Below are 26,551 nucleotides of genomic sequence, written 5' to 3'. Positions count from 1 at the left end.
ACTTTTAGGTGATATGCACATCTTGTAATAAATCTATTATTTCATCTTAAGTGTCACACTTGATATTTAGCTTGATATCTATTTCTATTTTGTGTTATAAAAATGATGTCAATTACACTCTAATTTAAAAATATTCTTTTTCTTCTAAATTTGTTATCATTTTTTTTTCCTGAAAGCCAAACATTTGCGTATAATAAAAGGAGTACAGGCTAAATGCAAAGACAAAAAGGAGTCAATTCCATCAATTTAAGATTTGTTGTAGTTAACATAAATCATCTCTCTCTTCCTTTCCTCTAGGTCTTTCCAGCTGGACCTCTCTACTTGGTTTGCGCCTTAAGGCAGAGGACAGTATGTACTCTACCTGTGCTGGAGCATTTTATTATTTGTTAGAATTTTTCCTAGTGCTAGGTCATTTTGGGCAGAAGTCATTGCCAGTTAGAAAAGAGGCAGAAGGGAAAGCAAAAATAATGTACTCTAAAAAGGGCAGTGCTTGCAAGTTGCATATAACTGTGTTTTTTAAACCACCAAGAGTTGGGTTTAGTGGTGGCAGCCACATCTATCCTAGAGCTTGTCATTGAAGAGAACCAGGTATTTACAGGAGCCACAAGCAGACTGTACAATTAGGGTTAGGCGAGAGGATTGGGTAATCTTGCAATAGTCACTGTTACATAACACTCCAGTTGCTGCCCAGGGATTTGAGCGGTAACTGAATATTATAGCGGGAATTGTTAGCTTTGCCACAGCCAAAGGTCACTTGTTGTTTCCATTATAACCCTTGTTTTGTAGTTAGTTGGTTTATAATCCAAACTGTTTAATTCACATCAGGCTGAAACCTGGCATTCAAATTAGAAGCCCAGAGGCACTTTTTTCCCCAATAATAGAATTTTGAGCTAGATAGAACCAGAGATCATTTAGTCCAACATTATTTCACAAATAAGAAGACTGAAGCCCAAAGAGGGAGTGAAATGTGCATAATGTCATACAGTGACCAAGAGGCAGAACCAAACCTATGAAACAGGTTTTTCTGCTTTCCTGATTAAAACAAAATACAACAAAACAAAATGAACCTTTAGTATTCTATGGTAATATCATTTCTTGGTAATGTAGCCAGAGGGAATGGGTGCTGGCAATTTTATGTTTACCAGGGCTCCCTTTGACATGCTCAAGTGACTTGCCCAGGGAAACACAGCATGTTGAACAGCAGAATAGGAAAGAACAGCAAATAGGCCTCTTTTGTGACTATTTTGCATTTTTAGATTCTTTTTGCTCTGGTCTTATCAATTGATATTCTGCTGATTTATTCAATATCCTCAAAGAAATTATTTTTAAACCACTGATAGGTGGAACACTAGTTTGTTACATTCTCACAGTCATAAAATGAACCAAAAATTGAATTGGGAAAAAAAAAGTAGGATGGGAAGCAAGGATCATGTTTCTATTAAAACCATAGTTGGTTGAAAGTGAGTTTAATCAGTCAACTGAACAATCATTTTATCTCCATAACATCAAAAGAAAATTTTTGTGGTGGATTGTTTTTCTTTGATAAATTGCAACAATTATTGTGTCAATATTAAAGTCAGATGTAAATAGTGTAAATGGCATTTTCTTGAGCTATGTATCACAACCAGTTGGCTGGAGCCATATATATACATCTTGACTTCATGCATAGCTGGTTTTCCTGCAATCCTACTCAGAGAAACATCCTACATTATTATATCATGGATGAGTATTTAAAAGTGACCTTCTCTCCCAGATGTGAAAGAATGCTCTACACGGCAGCAGAAGAGGTCTTTTTAAAAGTTCATGCTGTAAATTTAGCATTCAAATGTCAAAACATAGTTTTAAACCCAACATGTAGTTAGTACTCCCCCTTTCTCTCAATCTTCACCTCTTGTTTACCCCAGGACTCCTGAATCTTTTTGAACAGGTCTTTTACCTCTTGTAATTGGCAAGTTTTTGGAGTACAAGGACCATGCATTATTTTTCATATTTACATTCCTTCTCCCATACACCATAACATGTGTGGAGCCAATTTGCTTTTCATCTGGCATACATACCATCAAAATTTATGTTAGTCATGATATTATTTACTTGGAAATATACCTGTGCAAAGTATAAAATTATTGTATTAACAGTGATTGTTTCCTGTAGAAGAATATGATAACAAATTAAATTAAGCCCAATTTAGGAGAGGAGAAAGAAGAAATGCTATGAAAACTTTGACTTTTCTTTATGAGAAGTTAGAAATGGGTTGGAAGATAGAATTATCAGAGTATAATTAGATAAACTTAGCCCAGTCAAGAAAATTTATCTCTCGTTTTTTGTACATTTTTCAGTAGTTTTGTGGTCTTTTTTCACCTTTGTTTCCCAAATTAAGATATTGAATTATGATTACATTTTGTTTATACTTTCTGTCTGTGGTCATTGCACTTTAAGTTTATGATACCAATAGCCTGAAATTCCCATAAACAAAGAAGACCATATGGAGGAAGTAGGTGGTAATTGGCAAAAGGAAAGCATAATATGGAAAGAATTAATCAAAGGTTGTTGTAATAATTTGGCTCAGTTAGGGGAATCATTTGTTTTGCAGTTCTTGTCCAATATATTATAACATTATTGGAGATGACTTCATAGGTCAAGTGTCAGTAAGAAACCTCATATTTTTATTTAGCATGAAGAGATCCAAACTTGCCAGAAAGTCAATATTTATCAGGGTCACTTCATTTAATATTTTTATTTTCTCCATAACCTAATTCCAATTTCTGGAGTTGAGAATGTTAGTCAGTGGTTTAGGTTTCCTCATTTTGTTGGAAATGGTGTATGTCACCAACCTACTTCTTATTACTAAGAAGTAAGACTAGGCTAAAGGTGCTTTCTCACTGAGTACCATGTATCTGTGGTTTGAAAGCATGGGTATTAGCGGACTTCCTGGAATTACTGTTGGGTTTCAGGTATATTTGCCATCCTATTTTAGGAGCTTGGGGTCATCAGGTCATTTATATCTTGTAGGAATCACATGTCTTTATGAAAAATCCATGTGTAGACACTCAAATTGCATAATAATGAAAACCTAAGTGTATTACAGAGAGCTTGACAGACCAATGAAATTATCTGTGCTGTTTGGTTTTAAAGTCACTAAAAAGGAAAATTGAGTTGAGATGAAATGACAATGATGCAGAATCCTTGTTGTCAGTCTGAACTTAAGTCAGCCCTGGAAGAAGTTGGTAAAATTGACCCATGTTCCCTAAAAACCATCATTGGTTTCTCGTGTATACCTACCCAAGCATTGCTTACCTGTAATCACAGAAGTATCAGACCATGCATGAAATTCCATGCTACTAGTATTTCCAGCCTGAATGAAAAGGTATCTTGTAACTTCTAGGAACCTATGTGATTTCCACAATGCTGAGAAATAATTCCACAATAAATGTTATCTTCTGAAAGACAAAGTTATTTAGTCAAATTAGACAACTCAGCTGTTCAACCAGATACACTCACATGGATATCTTCACATCTTTATATATTAGGCAAATATATTTGTCCCAATTTTCTGTATGAATATTTAATTTCTTCCATTGTATATAATATTCCACTACCTACTACTAATGCTACCTTATATGTATGTAGTAGCTTAAAACACTTCCACATTCATAATCCAATTTTCATCTCTTTTTGCTTCTCATTGGGATATTTTCCTTGATGTGAGTAGGTTCTTCTACCAGGACTATTTTTAATTCAATCTCTTTATGAATAATTTTATTTCCAAAATCATGGTTTTAACAGATTTTTATTTCTGGAAGCATAGATTTAAGGTCCAAGAAAATTTGGTTCTCTGGCTTTTCTTCTTTAGCAACATATTTTTGTTTTAGTGATAAAATATTTTCTGGAATCTTGTGGAGGATGATTCTTTTAAATTTGTTATTGATAAGAATTCTTTATTTTACCTAGGGTATCAGTTTCCTTCTTTGTTCTTTTGGTTTTCTTCCAGTACTTGGTGATTTATAGTGGGTTTGTTTTCTTTTTTTCTTTCTTTCTTTCTTTGTTTTGCTTTTTTATGTATACAAATGAAAGATAGAAGGGAAGGAGAGGAGAAAGAAAGATAAGAAAAGGGTATTTTGATCTCTCCATTGACTAGGTTCATTCTTCCTCTAAAAATTTACATGGTGTTATTTTAGCATCTATATTACAGCATTAAATGTAATGCTAAATACAAAATTTAATACTGCAGTATGTGAGAGAGAAAAAATTATGCCTCATACTATGGGGGCAGTCAAAGTAAAGGTCAATTTGACCACCAAAATCTGTATACTTTGATTCATCAGTTCTATTTCTAGAAATTTACAGTAAGGAAATAAAGTTATATTTACAAAGGATTAGGTGCAAGAATATTCATCACAGTCATAACAATGCAGGAATGCAATGTCAATGTTAAGACTGGTGTGTTGGGTAAATAAGTTACAGTGATTAAGATAATGGAAACTAATGGAAACCTTAGAAGTTCTATCTTAAAGCACTATTTAAGAAAAAAGGAAATGCTCATAATGCTTATAAAAAGGGAAAAAGTCTAATAGTCTAAATAATATGATGCTATTTAGAGAAATAAGGGAAATATTTGTGTTTGTGTATGTGTGTGTACTAGAAGGAAATACAACAAAATATTAATCAAGGTTATCATTAATGGTGAGAACATTATAGTTGTGTTTTGTTTTATTTTAATAATATTGTTCCTCTTACTTGTAACACCTAACTTTTAAAATTTTTATTACATAGTGTTTAATAGACATAATATATATGTAGGTTCTGAAGCATAATAGTAAACAATCAATTTCTGGACTTAGAGAGTATTACCAACAGCTTTGGAACTACCTGTGTATATTTATACTTTTTCATATCTTATCTTCCTGTCCCCAAAGGTAACCATTCTCCTGAATTTTGAATTTATTGTCCATTTTTAAAAAGTTTTCCAAAATATATTCCTTAGTTTTTATTATTTTTGAGTCTTATGAGGTGGAATCATATATATAATCTTTATCACTTTTTCCCACATGTGTTTAAAGCTTCATTATTTTCACTCCTGTATAATATTCCAGTTTATCACCATACCTTTATTTATTTATAATGTTTTCTGTTCATGATCACGTAAGGTTCAAGTATATGCATAATGTTGTTAGAAAATTATTAGCTATGTCTCAAGATCCAGAGGTAAAAAGATTAATTTAGATGGTAACTTGTGGAATAGCTGGGGATACTGACATCTGTATAATAGGAAGTCTTCTTGAAGGTGGCAAAGCTTTAAATTTTTTTTAGATCTTCTTTAATGTCTCTATAATATTTAAAGGTTTTTTCCATGAAGGCCTTACATATTTTCATTTTCATTGGGTATATTTCTATACATCTTGTACTCTAAGTTGACATAAGAAAATGGTATCTATTTTAAAATTACATTTTTAACAATTTATTGCAACTATATACAGATTTCTAGGTTAACTTTTTTTAAGCGCCTGGCCATATGGTCTTATTAATTCTGTTGATTTTTGTTTTTTTTTCATCTGTGAATTATAAATATTTTAGCTTCTTTCCCCAAATTTTATTTTATTTTATTTATATTATTATTTTTAAAGATTATATTTATACATTCATGAGAGACACAGAAACAGAGGCAGAGACATAGGCAGAGGGAGAAGCAGGCTCCATGCAGGAAGCCCAATGTGGGACTTGATCCTGGCACTCCAGGATCACACCCTGGGCTAAAGGTAGGCACTCAACCCTGAGCACCCAGGCGTCCCTTTCCCCAAATTTTAGAACTTTATTTTTGTCTTACTTGACTTAGACTTCCATGTTGAAAGGAATGTTTTGTCTCAAAGGTTTTCTGTTGACTTCTTTTATCAGATTACAAAAATTATTTTATTCCTAGTTTACTAAGGGTTTTTAAGATCATAAATAATTGAATTTTAGCAATTGTTGTAGCTACTGAGATGATTATATGTCCTCTTATTTTATTTTTTAAAGATTTTATTAATTTATTTTAGAAAGAGAGAGGGAGAGAGTCTCAAGCAGACTCCCTACTGAGCATGGAGCTCAAGACCAGGTTTGATCTCACTACCCTGAGACCACGACCTGAGCTGAAATCAAGAGTCAGGTGCCCAACCTACCCTTATGTCTTCTTCTTTTAACATACCAAATTATATTTATAGGTTTTTCTAAGCTATTCAACAATGTTGAAATTCTTGATCATAATATGATCATGGATTAAGAGGCACAAAGTATTCTTTCGCTAAAATATTGTTTTAAATACTTGCATTTAGGGGCATGTACACACTCTCTCAAAATAAATAAAATCTTAAAAAAAATACTTGACCTCTAGTTTTCCTTTCTCATACTAACTTCTTGGGTGTGGTAGGTAGAATTGTGGCCCCCCCACCAAATGATGTTCATATCCTAATCTCTGAAATCTATATTACTTGGGAAAAGGAAATTTGCAAATGTGATTAAGGATCTTGAGAAGGGAAGATTAGCTTTGATTACCTGAGTGGACCCAACCTAATTCTTTCAGTTCTTAAAAGTACATTCCCCATCTGTGGAGAAGCAGAGACAGTGTGAGAACTCAGCCTACCACTGATGTCTTTGAAGATGGCAGATGCCATAAGCTTGGAAACACAGGTGGCCTCTAAAAATCAATTCTCCCCCCTAAGTCCCAGAAAGAGACACAACACCTTGATCTTACTCTGGTGAGACTTGGGTCAGGCTTCTGGCCTCTAGGACTCTAATAAATATCTGTTGTTTAAAGCAACAAAGCTTGTGATAATTTGTTACAGCAATAATGGAAAACTAATATATCTAGTTTTATTATTAAGATAATATTTGACTTATAAGATGAAATGGGGTTCTTTTCTCTCTATTTACATTTTCTGGAAGAATCTGTACCAAACTGGAATGGTATTGAAAATGTTTAATAAAACTAAAAATATTTCTGCTGGTTTTCCTGCAATCCTACTCAGAAAAATATCCTACATTATTATATCATGGATGAGTATTTAAAAATGACCTTCTCGGCATTTCATTGCATCTGTATCTTTGGGGTAAATACCCAACAGTGCAATTGCTGGGTCGTAGGGCAGATCTATTTTAACTCTCCGCACAGTTTTCCAGAGTGGCTGCACCATTTCACATTCCCACCAACAGTGTAAGAGGGTTCCCTTTTCTCCACATCCTCTCCAACATTTGTGGTTTCCTGCCTTGCTAATTTTCCCCATTCTCACTGGTGTGAGGTGGTATCTCATTGTGGTTTTGATTTGTATTTCCCTGATGGCAAGCTGCACCCCGATGTTTATAGCAGCAATGTCCACAATAGCCAAACTGTGGAAGGAGCCTCGGTGTCCTTTGAAAGATGAATGGATAAAGAAGATGTGGTGTATGTATACAATGGAATATTCCTCAGCCATTAGAAATGACAAGTACCCACCATTTGCTTCAACGTGGATGGAACTGGAGGGTATTATGCTGAGTGAAGTAAGTCAATCGGAGAAGGACAGACATTATATGTTCTCATTCATTTGGGAAATATAGATAATAGTGAAAGGGAATAGAAGGGAAGGGAAGGGGGAAGAAATGGGTGGAAATATCAGAAAGGGAGACAGAACATAAAGACTCCTAACTCTGGGAAACGAACTAGGGGTGGTGGAAGGGGAGGTGGGTGGGGGGTGGGGTGACTGGGTGGTGGGCACTGAGGGGGGCACTTGATGGGATGAGCACTGGGTGTTATTCTGTATGTTGGCAAATTGAACACCAATAAAAAATAAATTTATTATTAAAAAGATAAATAAATAAATAAATGTGACCTTCTCTCCCAGATCTGAAAGAACACTCTACCATGGCAGCAGAAGAGAACTTTTTAAAAGTGTATCCCATAAATTTAGCATTCAAATGTCAAAACACGGTTTTAAACCCAGTATGTAGTTAGCACTCCCCCCTTCTCTCAATCTTCACCTCTTGTTTACCTCAGGACTTCTGAATCTTTTTTGAACAGGTCTTTTACCTCTTTTTTCTTTTCCCTCTTTTAAATAAAAATATAAACATATTTTAATGTGTTTAATTAAACAGGTCTTTTAAATAAAATTTTAAAAATATTGATGAAGAGTAGGCAGTAGTGTAGAAATATGATAGGTTGAGGAATCTGAAGTAATTGTAGTTAACTGAGGAAAACAGTAAATCCTACTTTTGGATTCTTCCTGGCATTCCTTTGTCTTTGGAGATAAGGATGCTTCTTTCGTCTGGGTATAGGAAAGACACATCCCACAGGAGGGTTTTATGACCTGTTTTGAGGAGAAGGGGAGGAAAGGCCAGAAAGACTTTCCTACTTATGCCATTTTCTTAAGCTCCTTCAGCTTAAGATAATTAATATGCCAATGTGTCAATATTTTGAGGTAGCATGTCCTAAAGCCCATCAGATTATCTTAATCTTATTGTTATTCTTATTATATGATTATTCTTTTTTTTGTGCAACTTCTTCCCCAAGAATTTAAAATTTCCTCTACTTAAAGGTTCATAGAATTTTGATATTATATTTTTTTTAAGATTCTTTATTAATTTTGCTATGGACTGAATGTTTGTGTCCCCACAAAATTCATATGTGAAAACCTATAATCCCTAGTGTGATGATATTTGGAGGTAGGACTTTGGGAGGTACCTAAGTCATGATGATGAAGTCCACATGAATGGAATTAATGCCCTTATAAAATAAACCTTGGAGAGTGCCTTTATCTTTTCTACCAAGTGAGGATACAGTGAAAAGATGGCTGTCTAGGAAGGAGGAAGTAGCCACTGAATCAGTCAATGCCTTCCCTATCACCAGAACCATGAAAAATACATTTCTGTTACTTAAAAGCCACCAGTCTGTTTTCGTTAGAGCAACCCAAATGTACTAAGAAATTATATTCTATAGTCTCTGCATTCAGTTACTTTTCTAGAAAAAATAAGAATATGAGGTTTATCATTTCTTTTTTTCCACATTAGGGAGTGAGTCACTCTTGGACACACCTGTTCAACAAGATATAAGGATTATTACAGCAGCTGGCACTGCTTTTTAATAAAAGAATGGCAACCAATGGGGAATGGAGAATGAGGAGTTGAATACATTTAAGAACATCCAAACCATAGAATGTGTTGAGAAACAGTTTTCCATGGTCTCATAGCTTGAAACATCTTAGGAACAGAGGCATTGACTTTTTTCTTCTAAGACTACCTTTTCAAGGTTGTTTTGTATACTGAATAACTTTGAATGATAGAGATGGTATCTCCCCCTGGAACAAATTACAGGCATGCTTACTGTCTGCTAAAATAAAGATAATATCTCCCTCTGGATTGAAGAACAGACATGCTTATTTCTCATTATAAATATTGACATTCTTGGGGCTCCTGGTTGGGTATCTGCCTTTGGCTCAGGTCATGATCCTGGGGTCCCGGGATCAAATCCTGCATCTCCTTCTGCCTATGTCTCTGCCTCTCTCTCTGTGTCTTTCATGAATAAATAAATAAAGTCTTTTTTTTTTTAAATTGACATTCTTTATGCTAAGGGTTCCTCTCCTGGAACACAAACTACTCATATGTAGACTATATCTGGGCCCATCTATGTCACCTCCATAGGACTCAGGAGCAAAAGGAACCCTGAAAAATAGGTCGATGTTCACGTTGCTTATCATGCTTATCAAGGCGTCCCTTAGTCTTCCCTATCAAGGCCCCAACCCTCTGGTCCTACAAGAATATCACCCTTATGTCCCCCCACCCTCCATACAAATCCTAACTTGTTAACTTGTAAGAGAACAAATTAGACCCTTCTCAAGTCTTTAACAGTTTTAGTGACAAGGATGGGATGCTACTTGTGGAAAAGAAAGCACAGGGTCCTGCAGGCCAGGTCTGAGAATCTGATAAGACTCTTTGGGATCTGACAGCAAATGCTGGGCAAGGGGAAGGTGGTGTGGTCTATTGTCTTGCCTGTTAATAAATGTTTAGAGCAGTGAGAGGTAGGATTGAACTAAGCTGCCCAAACAGTGCCTTGATTATTGCTCATTCTACTCTGGGAGGGTGGATGAGCTAATTTTACCAGGGCAATGGGAAAGCAAGCCTTACAACCTCAGCTAAAAGGCAATGTGGCTATAAATGGTGAACCAAAGAAGCTCCACAGCCAAAAAATAACTAGTGTCAGCACTGAGGACCTTGCTACTCAACACAATACTTTGGACAGAGCAAAATCATTAGAAGTTCTTTTTATTGAGCTATAAGCTAGTATGTGCATAAAACCTGCTCAAATTGAATGCAATTCTTTTACTGGCATGGAGCCCCTTTCTCCCTCCATACCCTTTGATTACTGTCTTCCTATCTATACCAATCCCAATTGCTTTACAGAGAGGTCTTCCTGTCCCCCAGAGATACCAAAGGACATACACACCAGTCCCTCTCATTATGCTGGGAAACTACTGGGTACAACCACCCAGGTCACTATCTTATCCAGTCCCATAGAGTGAGTGGGCACCCAGATTCAAGTGAATGGAGTTTGGGCAGGCTTTACAGTGGGAAAAATAAGCTAATGGGACTTTAGAGGTTGAGAAATTTGGGCCATCTCAATGTATGGCTGTTGTTGCTTTTATATCTGAATGTTCTTCCTCATCTGAAAAGTGCTAAGGGGATTCTCCCAATCATGGAAGCCTCATATAGGTAAGTGCTTATAGAACACACCTTTGAGTTCAAATTTCATTGAAAAGTTTCAGGAAGTTGGGGTTTCTGGCAAAGTGAAACAGCTTCTACCCTGAGGGACATTGGGGTTTCAGATTCATTGTCCCTTTGGCATAGCTACCAGGTATGACTTTTTGAAACCAGTTATAGCTTGCTATTGTGCTCTTGGCAAAGCTAAACACCTGATCCACGGAGGCCTTGTGACTCTCTGGAGTGACAGTCCCATTTTTTTGGGTGGGTCAACTGGAACTCAATTACTTATATGGTTAAAATAGACTAATAAGACTCATTTGTCAGGTGAAAATGATTTATTCAAGAGCACAGTCAGCCTGGCCCAGCTACTTCTCAGCTTGATATGAAAAGTGGAGCTTTCCTCCTGAGGAAATTTCAATTTCCACTATGCTTTCCAAAGTGACACTATTGGTTCAAAGGGGCCCTCAAATCACAGAGGTACTCCTATATGCTTGGTCTGGTTCTCTGATGGTGAACATCTATGTACATTATGTTTTGACCTAAGTAATTCAACTTCTACTAATTTAGAGTACAAGTATATTAATATGTTTAAAAATAGTTATATTTGCAAGGATGTTTACTGAAACATTGTTTTTGATAGCAAATGACAAGAAACTATTTTTTAAATTAAATTTTTTTTATGGAGTTCAATTTTCCAACATATAGCATATCACCCAGTGCTCATCCCATCAAGTGCCCCCCTCAGTGCCTGTCACCCAGTCACCCCAATCCCCAACCCACCTCCCTTTCCACTACTACTTGTTTGTTTCCCAGAGTTAGGAGTTTCTCATGTTCTATCATCCTCACTGATATTTTCACTCATTTTCTCTCCTTTCCCCTTTATTCCCTTTAACTATATTTTATATTCCCCAAATGAATGAGAACATATAATGTTTGTCCTTCTCCGATTGACTTACTTCACTCAGCATAATACCCTCCAGTTCCATCCACATCGAAGCAAATGGTGGGTACTTGTCATTTCTAATGGCTGAGGAATATTCCATTGTATACATATACCACATCTTCTCTATCCATTCATCTTTCAAAGGACACCGAGGCTCCTTCCACAGTTTGGCTATTGTGGACATTGCTGCTATAAACATCGGGATGCAGGTGTCCCGGCATTTCACTGCATCTGTATCTTTGGGGTAAATTCCCAGCAGTGCAAATGCTGGGTCACAGGGAAGTTCTATTTTTAACTCTTTGAGGAACCTCCAGACAGTTTTCCAGAGTGGCTGTACCAGTTCACATTCACACCAACACTGTGCAAGAGGGTTCCCATTTCTTCACATATTCTCCAACATTTGGTGTTTCCTGTGGTTAATTTTCACCATTCTCACTGGTGTGAGGTGGCATCTCATTGTGGTTTTTTTTTTAATTAGAAAAATTATTTATTTCTGCTCCTTTCATACATCTTATTGGGCAGAAACAGTCTCACACATATCTGAATAATGTACTGTCACACTGTTTAAAGGCAAAGCACCATAGGTAAAGTTGATCAGAGTTCTCAGCTTATGGGATCTCGCTTCCTGATTTTACATTAATTTTTGAAAGTCAGAAATGTCATCTCCACAAAATGTTAAGGGAGCTATAAGAAATAATCACTTTATTCAATATTATAGTTGTGGAAATGGGAGTATATTTTCTTTAAGAAATGAAAAACTAAGAAGAAAATGCCACTAAACATCACTGGTGTGTCAGTACAGGCCAGCAGGAGAAATACTGTGAGAAATTTGTCTCTTTGATACCAAGAAGACATTCTAGTTCAAGCTTTAATATGATTCCTATTTCTCACGAGATGCTTCTTTTCTGCTGCTTCACTCTTTTTCCATATTTCACATCAGAGGATTGGTACAGCCTTTAAAACTTCATTAACAGGGGCAAATCCAATATCCACGGATTTCTTGTCAAAAGGCATTTTTTAACCCATCAGGTAGCCCGGCAGTTTTCATTCTCATGAATACTCTAGCCATGAAAAAACTCAATAGGACACAGACGAATCCAATGAATAGAAGAAGAAATCTATTGAGTTTTGGAATGTTTGGTGCATTTGATCGGTCCAGGATTATGAAACCTAAACCTCCCATTGTAAACAGGAAGCTGGATGCAAGTCCTTCCATAATATATTGTCCATTTACTCTGTAGGCCAAGAAAGCTATTGGTCTCTGATGTCCATGTTCATCAGTCATAGAACCAACACTTGGAGGTTCAACAATAACATCATAAATTATTCCTCCGGTGATGAGGAAGTAAGACACCACCACCAGAGCATACACCGTCATGGCCGACGGCATGTGCACCCAGGGCGGCCTCTTCAGCTTCAGGTTGGGGCATTCAAGCACTAAGAACGGGACGCGGTACAAGGTCTCCATGTTGGTGGCGGCAGGGGTTTCCTCATTGTGGTTTTGATTTGTATTTCCCTGATGTCAAGTGACACGGAGCATTTTCTCATGTGCTTGTTGGCCATGTCTATGTCTTCCTCTGTGAAATTTCTGAACATGTCTTTTGCCCATTTCATGATTAGATTGTCTCTTTGCTGTTGAGTTTAATAAGTTCTTTATAGATCTCGGAAACTAGCCCTTTATCTGATAGGTCATTTGTAAATATCTTCTCCCATTTTGTAGGTTGTCTTTTAGTTTTGTTGACTGATTCTTTTGCTGTGCAGAAGCTTCTTATCTTGATGAAGTACCAATAGTTCATTTTTGCTTTTGTTTCTCTTGCCTTCTTGGATGTATCTTGGATCTTGCTGTGGCAAATGCAAAAAAGGTGTCGCTTGTGTTCTCTTCTAGGATTTTGATGGATTCTTGTCTCACATTTAGATCTTTCATCCATTTTGAGTTTATCTTTGTGTCTGCTGTAAGATAATGGACTAGTTTCATTCTTCTGCATGTGGCGGTCCAGTTTTCCCAGCACCATTTATTGAAGAGACTGTCTTTTTTCCAGTGGTTAGTCTTTCCTGATTTGTCGAATATTAGTTGACCATAGAGTTGAAGGTCTACTTTTGGATTCTCTCTTCTGTTCCATTGATCTATGTGTCTGTTTTTGTGCCAGTATCACACTGTCTTGATGATCACATCTTTGTAGTACAACCTGATGACTGCTTCAATTTCCTCCTGGGTTATCGGCCTGTCAGGTTTTCTTTTTCTTCCTGTTCCAGTTTTGGTAGTTTGTGGGTTTTCCAGAAATGCGTCCATTTCTTCTAGATTGCCTAGAATCTTATTGGCATATAGCTGCTCATAATAAGTTTTTAAAGTTGTTTGAATTTCCTTGGTATTGGTGATGATATCTCCTTTTCCATTCGTGATTTCATTAATCTCCTTTTCTTTATTATCTTTAATAAGGCTGGCTAATAGTTTATATATCTTATGAATTCTTTCAAAGAACTAACTCCTGGTTTTGTTGATCTGTTCCGCAGTTCTGGTTTCTATTTCATTGAGTTCTGCTCAAATCTTTATTAACTCTCTTCTTCTGCTTGGTGTAGGTTTTATTTGCTGTTCTTTCTCCAGTTACTTTAGGTGCAAGGTTAGCTTTTGTATTTAATTTCTTTCCAGTTTTTTGAGGGATGGCTGTATTGCGATGTATTTCCCTCTCAGGGCTGCTTTTGCTGTATTCCAAAGATTTTGAGTGGTTGTATCTTCATTCTCATTGTTTCCATGAGTCTTTTTATTCTTCTCTAATTTCCTGATTGACCCTTACATCTTTTAGGAAGATGCTCTTTAACCTCCATGTATTTGGATTTCTTCCAAATTTCTTCTTGTGATTTAGTTCTAGTTTCAAAGCATGATCTGAAAATATGCAAGGCACAATCCCAAAATTTTGGTATTGGTTAAGACCTGATTTGTGACCCAGTATGTGGTCTATTCTGGAGAAAGTTCCATGTGCACTTGAGAAGAATATTCAGTTGCGTTTGGATGTAAAGTTCAGTAAATATCTGTGAAATCCATCTGGTCCAGTGTGTCATTTAAAGCTCTTGTTTCTTTGAAGATGTTGTGCTTAGAAAATCCGTCATTTACAGAAAGTGCCATGTTAATGTCTCCCAGTATTATTGTATTATTATCTAAGTATGTCTTAACTTTGGTTATTAGTTGATTGATATACTTGACAGCTCCCACATTAGGGGCATAAATATTCATAAATATTCATGATTGTTAGGTCCTCTTGTTGGATATATCCTTTGAGTATGATATAGTGTCCCTCTTCATCTCTTACTATAGTCTTTGGGATAAACTTTAATTTATCTGCTCTGAGGATTGCTACCCCTGCTGTCTTCTGAGGACCATTTGAATGGCCATTTGCCATTCAAATGGTTCTCCAACATTTTATTTTCAGGCTGTAGGTGTCCTTGGATCTCAAATGACTCTCTTGTAGATAGCAAATAGATGGGTCTTGATTTTTTATCCATTCTGAAACTCTGCCTTTTGATAGGATCATTAAGCCCATTTACATTCAGAGTTACTATTGAAAGATATGAATTTAGTGTCATCATGATACCTATTCAGTCCCTGTTTTTGTGGATTGTTTCTTTGGACTTCCTCTTTCTTTTACAGAGTTCCCCTTAATATTTCTTGCAGAGCTGGTTTGGTGGTCACATATTCTTTCCATTTCTGCCTATCTCGGAAGCTCTTTTTCTCTCCTTCTATTCTGAATGAGAGCCTTTCTGGATGCAGTATTCTTGGCTGCATGTCCTTCTCATTTAGGACCCTGAATATATCCTGCCAGCCCTTTCTGGCCTGCCAGGTCTCTGTGAAAATGTCTGCTATTAACCTAATACTTCTCCCCAGAAAGGTTAGGGATTTCTTGTTTCTTGCTGCTTTAGGGATCTTCTCTTTATCTTTGGAATTTGCAAGTTTCACTATTAAATGTCAGGGTGTGGAACGGTTTTTACTGATTTTAGGGGGGGATCTATCTCCTGGATCTGAATGCCTGTTTCCCTTCCCTTCCCAGGTTAGGGAAGTTGTTAGCTATGATTTGTTCAAATACACTTTCTGTCCCTCTGTCCTCTTCAAGGCCCTCTGGCACCCCAGTTAAACAGATTTTTCTTTCTGAGGCAATCATTTTCCTTAATCTTTCCTCATGGTCATATATATATATATATATGATGACTGTGGTTAATTTTCATTATATATGAAATATATATATATATATACAAATTTTTTTATTGGTGTTCAATTTGCCAACATATAGAATAACACCCAGTGTTCATCCCATTAAGTGCCCCCCTCAGTGCCCATCACCCAGTCACCCCCACCCCCTGCCCACCTCCCCTTCCACCACCCCTAGTTCATTTCCCAGAGTTAGGAGTCTCTCATGTTCTGTCTCCCTTTATGATATTTCCCACTCATTTTTTTCTCCTTTCCCCTTTATTCCCTTTCAATATTTTTCATATTCCACAAATGAATGAGACCATAAAATGTTTGTCCTTCTCCGATTGACTTATTTCACTCAGCATAATACCCTCCAGTTCCATCCACATCGAAGCAAATGGTGGGTATTTGTCATTTTTTTTTCACAGTAACTTCTTTTTCTTTTTTTTAAATAATAAATTTATTTTTTATTGGTGTTCAATTTACTAACATACAGAATAACACCCAGTGCTCATCCCGTCAAGTGCCCCCCGTCACCCTTTCACCCCCACCCCCTGCCCTCCTCCCATTCCATCACCCCTAGTTCGTTTCCCAGAGTTAGGAGTCTTTATGTTCTGTCTCCCTTTCTGATATTTCCACCCATTTCTTCTCCCTTCCCTTATATTCCCTTTCACTATTATTTATATTCCCCAAATGAATGAGAACATACAATGTTTGTCCTTCTCCGATTGACTTACTTCACGCAGCATAATACCCACCAGTTCCATCCACATTGAAGCAAATGGTGGGTATTTGTCATTTCTAATGGCTGAGTAATATTCCATTGTATACATAAACCACATCTTTTTATCCATTCATCTTTCGATGGACACCGAGGCTCCTTCCACAGTTTGGCTATTGTGGACATTGCTGCTAGAAACATCAGGGTGCAGGTGTCCCGGCATTTCATTGCATCTGTATCTTTGGGATAAATCCCCAGCAGTGCAATTGCTGGATCGTAGGGCAGATCTATTTTTAACTCTTTGAGGAGCCTCCACACACTTTTCCAGAGTGGCTGCACCAGTTCACATTCCCACCAACAGTGCAAGAGGGTTCCTTTTCTCTGCATCCTCTCCAACATTTGTGGTTTCCTGCCTTGTTAATTTTCCCCATTATCACTGGTGTGGGGTGGTATCTCATTGGGGTTTTGATTGGTATTTCCCTGATGGCCAGTGATGCTGAGCATTTTCTCATGTGCTTGTTGGCCATGTCTATGTCTTCCTCTGTGAGATATCTGTTCATGTCTTTTGCTCATTTCATGATTGGATTGTTTGTTTCTTTGGTGTTGAATTTAATAAGTTCTTTATGGATCTTGGATACTAGCCCTTTATCTGATAGGTCATTTGCAAATATCTTTTCCCATTCTGTAGGTTGTCTTTTAGTTTTCTTGACTCTATCCTTCACTGTGAAAAATCTTATCTTGATGAAGTCCCAATAGTTCATTTTTGCTTTTGTTTCTCTTACCTTCTTGGATGTATCTTGCAAGTAGTTACTGTGGACAAGTTCAAAAAGGGTGTTGCCTGTGTTCTCCTCTAGGATTTTGATGGAATCTTGTCTCACATTTAGATCTTTCATCCATTTTGAGTTTTTCTTTGTGTATGGTGTAAGAGAATGGTCCAGTTTCATTCTTCTGTATGTGTTTGTCCAATTTTCCCAGCACCATTTATTGAAGAGACTGTTTGTTTTTCCCAGTGGATAGTCTTTCCTCCTTTGTCGAATATTAGTTGGCCATAAAGTTGAGGGTCCACTTTTGGATTCTCTCTTCTGTTCCACTGATCTATGGGTCTGTTTTTGTGCCAGTACACAGTTCCTTGATGACTACAGCTTTGCAGTACAGCCTGAAATCTGGCATTGTTATGCCCTGAGCTATGGTTTTCTTTTTTAATATTCCCCTGGCCATTCGGGGTCTTTTCTGATTCCACACAAATCTTAAATTAATTTGTTCCAACTCTCTGAAGAAAGTCCATGGTACTTTGATAAGGATGCATTAAACGTGGAAATTGCCCTGGGTAACATTGACATTTTCACAATATGAATTCTGCCAATCCATGAGCATGGAATATTTTTCCATCTCTTTGTGTCTTCCTCATTTTCTTTCAGAAGTGTTCTATAGTTTTTAGGGTATAGATCCTTTACCTCTTTGGTTAGGTTTATTCCTAGGTATCTTATGCTTTTCAGAGATATCTACAGAACCTTACGTCCAAACGCAACTGAATACACATCCTTCTCAAGTGCACATGGAACTTTCTCCAGAATAGACCACATACTGCATCACAAATCAGGTCTTAACCGATACCAAAAGATTGGTATCGTCCCCTGCGTATTCTCAAACCATAATGCCTTGAAATTAGGACTAAATCACTAGAAGAAGTTTGCAATGATTTCAAACATGTGTAGGTTAAGGACCATCCTGTTAAAAAAATGAAATGGTCAACCAGGAAATTAAGGAAGAATTAAAAAGATTCATGGAAACTAATGAGAATGAAGATACAACCATTCAAAATCCTTAGGATACAGCAAAAGCAGTCCTAAGGGGGAAATACATCGCCAATACAAGCAGCCATCCAAAAACTGGAAAGAACTCAAATACAAAAGCTAACCTTACACCTAAAGGAGCTAGCGATAAAACAGCAAATAGATCCTACACCCAGCAGAAGACGAGTTAATAAATATTCAAGCAGAACTCAATGAAATAGAGACCAGAAGAACTGTGGAACAGATCAACAAAACCAGGAGTTGGTTCTTTGAAAGAATTAATAAGATAGATAAGCCATTAGCCAGCCTTATTAAAAAGAAGAGATATATGACTCAAATTAATAAAATCATGAATGAGAAAGGAGAGATCACTACCAACACCAAGGAAATACAAACGATTTTAAAAACATATTATGAGCAGCTATATGCCAATGAATTAGGCAATCTAGAAGAAATGTACGCATTTCTGGAAAATCACAAACTACCAAAACTGGAACTGGAAGAAATAGAAAACCTGAACAGACCAATAACCAGGGAGGAAATTGAAGCATTCATCAAAAATCTCCCAAGACACAAAAGTCCAGGGCCAGCAGGCTTCCCAGGGGAATTCTATCAAACGTTTAAAGAAGAAACCATACCTATTCTACTAAAGCTGTTCGGAAAGATAGAAAGAGATGGAATACCTCCAAACTCGTTCGATGAGGCCAGCATCACCTTAATTCCAAAACCAGACAAAGACCCCACCAAAAAGGAGAATTATAGACCAATATCCCTGGTGAACATGCATGCAAAAATTCTCAACAAGATACTAGCCAATAGGATCCAACAACACATTAAGAAGATTATTCACCATGACCAAGTAGGATTTATCCCCGAGATGCAAGGCTGGTTCAACACTTGTAAAACAATCAATGTGATTCATCATATCAGCAAGATAAAAAACAAGAACCATATGATCCTCTCAATTGATGCAGAGAAAGCATTTGACAAAATACAGCATCCATTGCTGATCAAAACTCTTCAGAGCGTAGAGATAGAGGGAACATTCCTCAGCATCTTAAAAGCCATCTATGAAAAGCCTACAGCAAATATCATTCTCAATGGGGAAACACTGGGAGCCTTTCCCCTAAGATCAGCAACAAGATAGGGATGTCCACTCTCACCACTGCTATTCAACATAGTACTGGAAGTCCTAGCCTCAGCAATCAGACAACAAACAGAAGTAAAAGGCATTCAAATTGGCAAAGAAGAAGTCAAACTCTCCCTCTTTGCTGATGGCCAGATACTCTACATAGAAAACCCAAAGACTCCACCCCAAGATTTCTAGAACTCATACAGCAATTCAGCAGTGTGGCAGGATACGAAATCAATGCCCAGAAGTCAGTGGCATTTCTATACACTAACAATGAGACTGAAGAAAGAGAAATTAAGGAGTCAATCCCATTTACAATTGCATCCTCATGGTCTTTCAATTGTTTTTATCTTTTTTCCTTAGCTTCCTTCCTTGCTATCAACTTGTCTTCTATTTCACTCACTCATTCTTCTACCTCATTAACTCTTGTCATTAGGACCTCCAGTTTGGATTGCAGGTCATTTAATGGATTTTTTTATTTCAGCTTGATTAGATCTAAATTCTGTAGTCATGAAGTCTCTTGAATCCTTTATGCTTTTTTTCCAGAGCCACCAGTAGCTTTATAATTTTGCTTCTGAATTGGCTTTCTGACATCGAATTGTAATCCAAATTCTGTAATTCTGTGGGATAGGGTACTATTTCTGATTCTTTCTTTTGTGGTGAGTTCTTCCTTCTAATCATTTTGCTCAATGCAGAGTGGCTAAAAACAAGTTTTACTGGAAAAAGGAATGAAGAAAAAAGAGAAAAAAGGGGAAAACAAACAAATAACAAATAACAAAAACAAAACAAAACAAAACAACACACACACACACACACACACACACACACACACACACACACAAAACAACCAAGGAGGGGTATCCTCTGATTCTATATACTGTAAGTCCCTCGACTTCCCCTGAGCTTTCCAGCACTCATCGGTCAAGAACTTGCTCTTCCCTGTCCTTCCAGCTGGTCTTCTGGTGGAAGGGCCTGCTGTGCTTACTCTCAGGTGTGTGCACCTGGGGGAGCTACCTTGCCACCTGCCAGGTGCCGGACTCAGTGGGAGCTGTTTATCCTGTGAGGCCCCTGTTCCCTGGTAGCCCTGCTCCATCCCAGGCATAAGGTGACACAGGGAGGAACAACAAGACTGGCAGTGGCCAGCTCTCCAGATCTGGAGTCCGGTCCTGCAGTAACTACCGCAGCTTCCCCTCCGCAAGGGCCTGGATGCTCCGGGGTAGGGGAGCGCTGATCTGTACAGCTCAGGGGCGCCCAGCAGCAGGAGCGTCCTTGCTGTCCTGTGTCCTCCCGGCCTCCGCCTGTCCCAAGGGGAGTGCCGGATCCTGGGCCGTGTCCCCCAGTGCCCTGGTCCCCAGGGCCTGCACCACTGGAATTGTGCTCCCGGGCCACGCAGCCCCCTCCTTGCAGAGCCGCCACCTGAACTGCTCTCAGGGCCAGGCAGCCCCCTCCGGAGGGAGCCGCTGCCTGAGCCTCCGCCTGAACTGCTCCCAGGGCCCTGCCGGGCACACGCTCTAGCCCTTTAGGGAGCTCAGCCTGTGGTGTGTGGCGTGCTCTCCCGCAGGGCGCACTTCCTCTGTTAGTGACCCCCGCAACCTGGTGACTCCACTGCCCCTCCTGGGATCCTGCCCGAGTTCCCTGCGAGCGCCTTTCCATAGATTGGTAAAGTTCCTGCTTTGGTAAAGCAGGTAAAGATTGGTAAAGATTGATAAAGTTCCTGCTTCTCTGGGACTGGGCTTTCCTGTCCTTGAGGCTCTCACTGCCCGGCCTTAGCCCGGCTCCTAGCCGGTCCCCTTCCCCACTGGATGCTTTTTTATTTATTTTTCCATCTTCCTACCTTGATAGAAGTGTGAACTCTCTTCACTGTAGCATTCCAGCTGTTCTCTCTTTAAATCTCAGGCCAAATTTGTAGGTTTTCAGGATTATTTGAAAGTTATCTAGGTAAGTTGGTGTGGACAGGTGACTTGGGGGTCCTAATATTCTGCCATCTTGCCCCACCCCAAATGACAGGGAACTATTAAAAAATCTCTAATTTAGGGACTAGAGAGAGAAATTAGTTGTTCTATACAAACCATGTCAAATTATCCCAAAACATGACAAGTAAAAATAATGTTGATAATTTTTTGTTTTTATGGACAAGATTTTCTCAGTGTTATCTTAAGTGTGAATAAGAACATGGTTCATAGTCTTTTCCATTTATTGATCAGCTCCATACAACCTAACAAATAACACTGTGCTTGCTTTTACAGGTAACCTTAAGGAAAATCCCTACCACTCCTCCCTCAAATTCCAAGCCCTCTGGCCCACAACAATATTACCTAAATTGTTCCTCATATGAATTCTGGTTTCAAGACCTATTGTTTCATAAAAAGGCATGACACTGAAAAATGTAAAATTTATCACTTTCATGCAAAAATAGCACATATATAGATGTTTGTGTGGACTACCTGTGAAAGAAAACATAGGCACTCGTAATAGAGTTGCCTCTGGAAGAGGCCAGGGGGACCCTGAAAAAATCTTTGGTGAAAACAAGACTAATTTTCATTGCTGTATATGAAAAATCACACTTAGGTTAAGAAGTATTATCTCTGGGTGGTGAAAATCCAAAGAACAGTTTATTTATTGCCTGTTATTAATTTTGTATTATTTATATAATGAACTTAAATTTACTCCAAAGACCAAAAAAATTTCAAAATATTTTGAGAAAAGAGAGGAAAGGATGCATCCATATTCTAGTAGCTGGGAGAGCAATGAAAGTTGTAATCTCTGTTGCTGAAAAGAAAAATACAATCCTGAATGTAAACCTGGATGCTGACATTAGATCAGGGAGGAAGTAAAAATGTCACACAATTAGTAGGCAAAGAGGTGGTAGAGAAAATAAATCTAGATACAAAATTACCTATAAGAAAATTGCACAGAATATGTAACCAAATGAAAATTCAAAAACCAATCCAACAATATCTTGCTTTTAATATTTATTTTGATGTCTTCTTATGTCCAACAATATGACCAATTGAAGAAACAAACAGCATTGTAACAAGAAATTCTCAGTTCCATTCATTAGGTTTCAATAGCCGAGTTTCTCCCAGAATCCTATCTGGACTAACCTCAGTTATTACCATACCATACAGACAGACAGATCTCTTTGGGGCTTTTGGCGGCGATCTTTTATTCTCACAGCACTTTGAAGGATTTGAGATGAAGAACGCTGTACTATTGCCTTTGCACATCTTCCAGACAGTGGAAAATGTGTTTGGGAGCAGCAAATTGAAGTTCATCTTCTGGGAGCCTGTGAAAATATCTGGCTTTTGTAGATTGGTGAACCAAAAGAAAAAAAAATACCTTCAATCCTTGGATTGATATTATAGACTACCAGTACTCCTCTCATGGTAACAGTCCCACACAAACCAGTTTATAAACCTCCAGAATGTGGGGTAGATCCTTCATCTTTTAGGAAAATAGCATCTCTTAAAACAATTATTTTATTTCATCCATTGGTTGTTGCTAATGGCAACAGAAAGAATGCACTGGAGTGTCATAATAATCCTCCATTAAATCCCTGGTGTTTAAATTTTAATGTTATAATTCAAGAGCTGACAAAAGCCCATTGAGTGCATCTATGGGGAGGAAAACAGGCGGGCCCATTTTCTCAGGGGTGATGCTATAGCAACATGGAATGAATTTGGGGTCAGGGAACAAGCAGTCTCCAAGCTTTGTTTGCATTTCCTGGCTAAAAGTAGAATTCAACATTATAAATTTTACCCAAGTAAGTAGTTATTTTGAGCAGCAGGAAGATAGCTCCCTTTGTACCGCTGTTTACATTGAAAACAGAGAGAAGGTAACAAAACCAGAACTGGAAGAAAGACATACCAACAAATATATTATGAAATGACTCTCAAAGTGACCACTTTAGAAACTCCAAAATGCCCTATGCTTGACACCCAAACCCTCTTCCCTGGACAAACAATACTTTTGAACATGGAAAAATATCAGAACTCCCAGAATGTCTTTTAAAAAGGAGACAAAAAAGTCTGATCAACAGTCCCTGAATGTGACCCCTTCTAGTCATGCAAGACATGACAAAATAGGGTGCTGTTGATCCCATCTAGCTCTTTATAATGGTACTTTTGTTTCAGTGGGAGGATTTTTTTCTATCAGAATAAAAAAATATACCTGAATCACAAATGCCTGCTGTACAACAGAAGGCAACAAAACAAGCAAACAAACAAAATATACCCTACCTTAATTGCCAGAGGTTTGTGCTGCCAACTTTTCTTTCCTTATAGCATCTGTGTTTTCACTTTTGGCTTTAGTGTTAAACATTAGCATATTGAGTCAATAATATAAACTAATATATTTGAGGTGGTTGTCCAATAAAGGTGTATCTAGTTACAGATTCTATTTATATAGCTCACAATATACAAAAATAAAGAATGTTAGGTTTTCAAGTGCTAAGTCAGACAAATAAACCTGTAAACCATGTAGCTCAGCAAAACTCAAAGCTATTCCTTCCTTTCCATCCCTTTGTCCAGATCCTCATTGTTTCACATCAACAATGAAAAATCCTTGCCCCTCCCAACCTCTCAGGACCTCTAGTACCCACCTCTTGCAATTCATCCTATTGCAATATTAATCATCTTCTTAAAACAAAAAAAACTCCCTTATTTAAAAATCTTTGATGTCTATAGAATCAAATTCACACTCCTACGGATTAACTTTGCTGTTTATTATTAGTAAGGCAAACTGTATAACTTGTTATTCCACTATTTCTGCTATTCCAGAAAATATTTCTTTTTCTTTTTACTCCAAGCTTGCATGGCACATGTAGAATTGTCTTTCAGGACTTATTCACTTTTTTTCTAATAAACTGTCTAGTTATCATTCCCTGAGGGAAGGGACCATATATTCAACTAGGAAGAAAACATTTTTTAAAGAAATATTCCCTAAGCTGCATTCCTTACCTGGTTTTGACTATTAGGTATGCCACGTATAATACTATCTATGAAAGGAAGTTATGAAATAAAAAATATTAGTAAGTAATATATTATAATCAGATGTAAGTATCTTAAATGAAAGAGTGGCTTAGCATAAAAAGAAAAATAAGGGATTAGGCTAGGTTAATCTGCGTGAATAAATAACCCTCATATCTGAACAGTTGATCATGATAAAATTACATTTTTTTTCATGTTACTCATCAAGTGAATATTGGCAAAAAGACCCTGCTCATCATAGTCAATGAGGGAACCAGGATGATGGAAGCTCCTTCTCTAAACATACTTACATAATCACTAAGAAGGGAATCTGGCAAACTACAACACACTGGCTTTGAAGATTTCTGCCCATATGTGACCCAGATCTCTTCTGCTCACCACATAACACAACCAACCTGACTTCCAGGGGACAAGGAAGAGCAATCCTACACGTATTCAGAAATGGAGACATTCTGAAAAGTGTGGAGAGCAACACTAGTGATGACTACCCCATATTTTCCCAAGAGTTGAAAAAAAAAGCAATAAATTTCAAAATTTACTTAAAACCAACAAAATATTTAAAGTTAGGAAACTCTCTAAGGTTGATCAAAGATATCTTTCAATAACCTTAGAAAACTGTTTCCCTATGGTGAAATTTTAGATATTTTCCCCTTAAGATTAAAGATAAAAATGCTTATTATCCTTGCTTTTGATTAATACAAACTGTAAGTCCTGGCCAAGACAATAAAACAAAAAAAGAAAGTGAGGTCTAAACTTCACCTTTTGACTTTTTTTTGGATTTTTCTATCAGAATTATTAAATGTAGCATAAGATTAGAAAGTAAAAGCAAAACATTAGTGACCCGTACAAAAGCATCAGATGAGTTAACATTTGTATAATTGGAGACTTAGAGGGATGAGAGAGTATGGAGCATAAAAATTATTTGGGGAAATATTGGTTGGAAAATTTCAAAATTTTATCAAAAATCCACCCATAATTTATAAGAATTTAAGCAACCACTATGCAGGGAGAAACCCCAGGTCCATTATTTTATTATTTTTTAAAATTAATTTTTAATTTTTTTCCTATTTTTTAATTTGAGTTCAATTTGCCAACATACATTATAACACCCAGTGCTCATTCCGTCAAGTGCCCTCCTTAGTGGGCATCACCCAGTCACCCTGTCCCCCTGACCACCTCCCCTTCTACCATCCCTTGTTTGTTTCCCAGGGTTAGGAGTCTCTCATGTTCTGTCACTTTCTCTGGTATTTCCCACTCATTTTCTCTCCTCCCTATAATCCTTTTCACTATTTTTTATATTCCCCAAATGAATGAGACCATATAATGTTTGTCCTTCTCCGATTGACTTACTTCACTCAGCATAATACCCTCCAGTTCCATCCACATCGAAGCAAATGGTGGGTATTTGTCATTTCTAATGGCTGAGGAATATTCTATTGTATACATATACCACATCTTCTTTATCCATTCATCTTTCAATGGACACTGAGGCTCCTTCCACAGTTTGGCTATCGTGGCCATTGCTGCTAGAAACATTGGGGTGCAGGTGTCCCGGCATTTCACTGCATCGGTATCTTTGGGGTAAATTCCCAGCAGTGCAAAAGCTGGGTCACAGGGAAGTTCTATTTTTAACTCTTTGAGGAACCTCCAGACAGTTTTCCAGAGTGGCTGTACCAGTTCACATTCCCACCAACAGTGCTAGAGGGTTCCCATTTCTTCACATCTTCTCCAACATTTGGTGTTTCCTGTGGTTAATTTTCCCCATTCTCACTGGTGTGAGGTGGTATCTCATTGTGATTTTGATTTGTATTTCCCTGATGGCCAGTGATGCAGAGCATTTTCTCATGTGCTTGTTGGCCATGTCTATGTCTTCTTTGGTGAGATTTCTGTCCATGTCTTTTGCCCATTTCATGACTGGATTGTTCATTTCTTTGCTGTTGAGTTTAATAAGTTCTTTATAGATCTTGGAAACTAGCCCTTTATCTGATATGTCATTTGCAAAGATCTTCTCCATTCTGTAGGTTGTCTTTTAGTTTTGTTGACTGTTTGTTTTGCTGTGCAGAAGCTTTTTATCTTGATGAAATCCCAAGAGT

At 37.5% G+C, this 26,551-nt stretch overlaps 1 long non-coding RNA gene and 1 pseudogene across 1 annotated transcript in view; one reads left to right on the top strand and one right to left on the bottom strand.

Annotated features, from left to right (window-relative positions):
* The window catches only part of LOC140632071 (uncharacterized), a 38,272-nt gene that overhangs the window by 5,095 nt on the left and 6,626 nt on the right, over positions 1-26,551 (top strand). The window contains exon 2 of the long non-coding RNA XR_012029587.1: positions 298-348. This is a non-coding gene — a long non-coding RNA (uncharacterized lncRNA). The remainder of the gene's footprint in view (positions 1-297; positions 349-26,551) is intronic.
* On the bottom strand, positions 12,145-13,127 carry LOC140632067 (oligosaccharyltransferase complex subunit OSTC-like; annotated as a pseudogene).

The sequence above is a fragment of the Canis lupus genome, chromosome 1, assembly GCF_048164855.1.
Source record: "Canis lupus baileyi chromosome 1, mCanLup2.hap1, whole genome shotgun sequence".
In the NCBI taxonomy this organism is placed as follows: Eukaryota; Metazoa; Chordata; class Mammalia; order Carnivora; family Canidae; genus Canis; species Canis lupus.
This window is presented reverse-complemented; position numbering and strand designations above follow the sequence as displayed.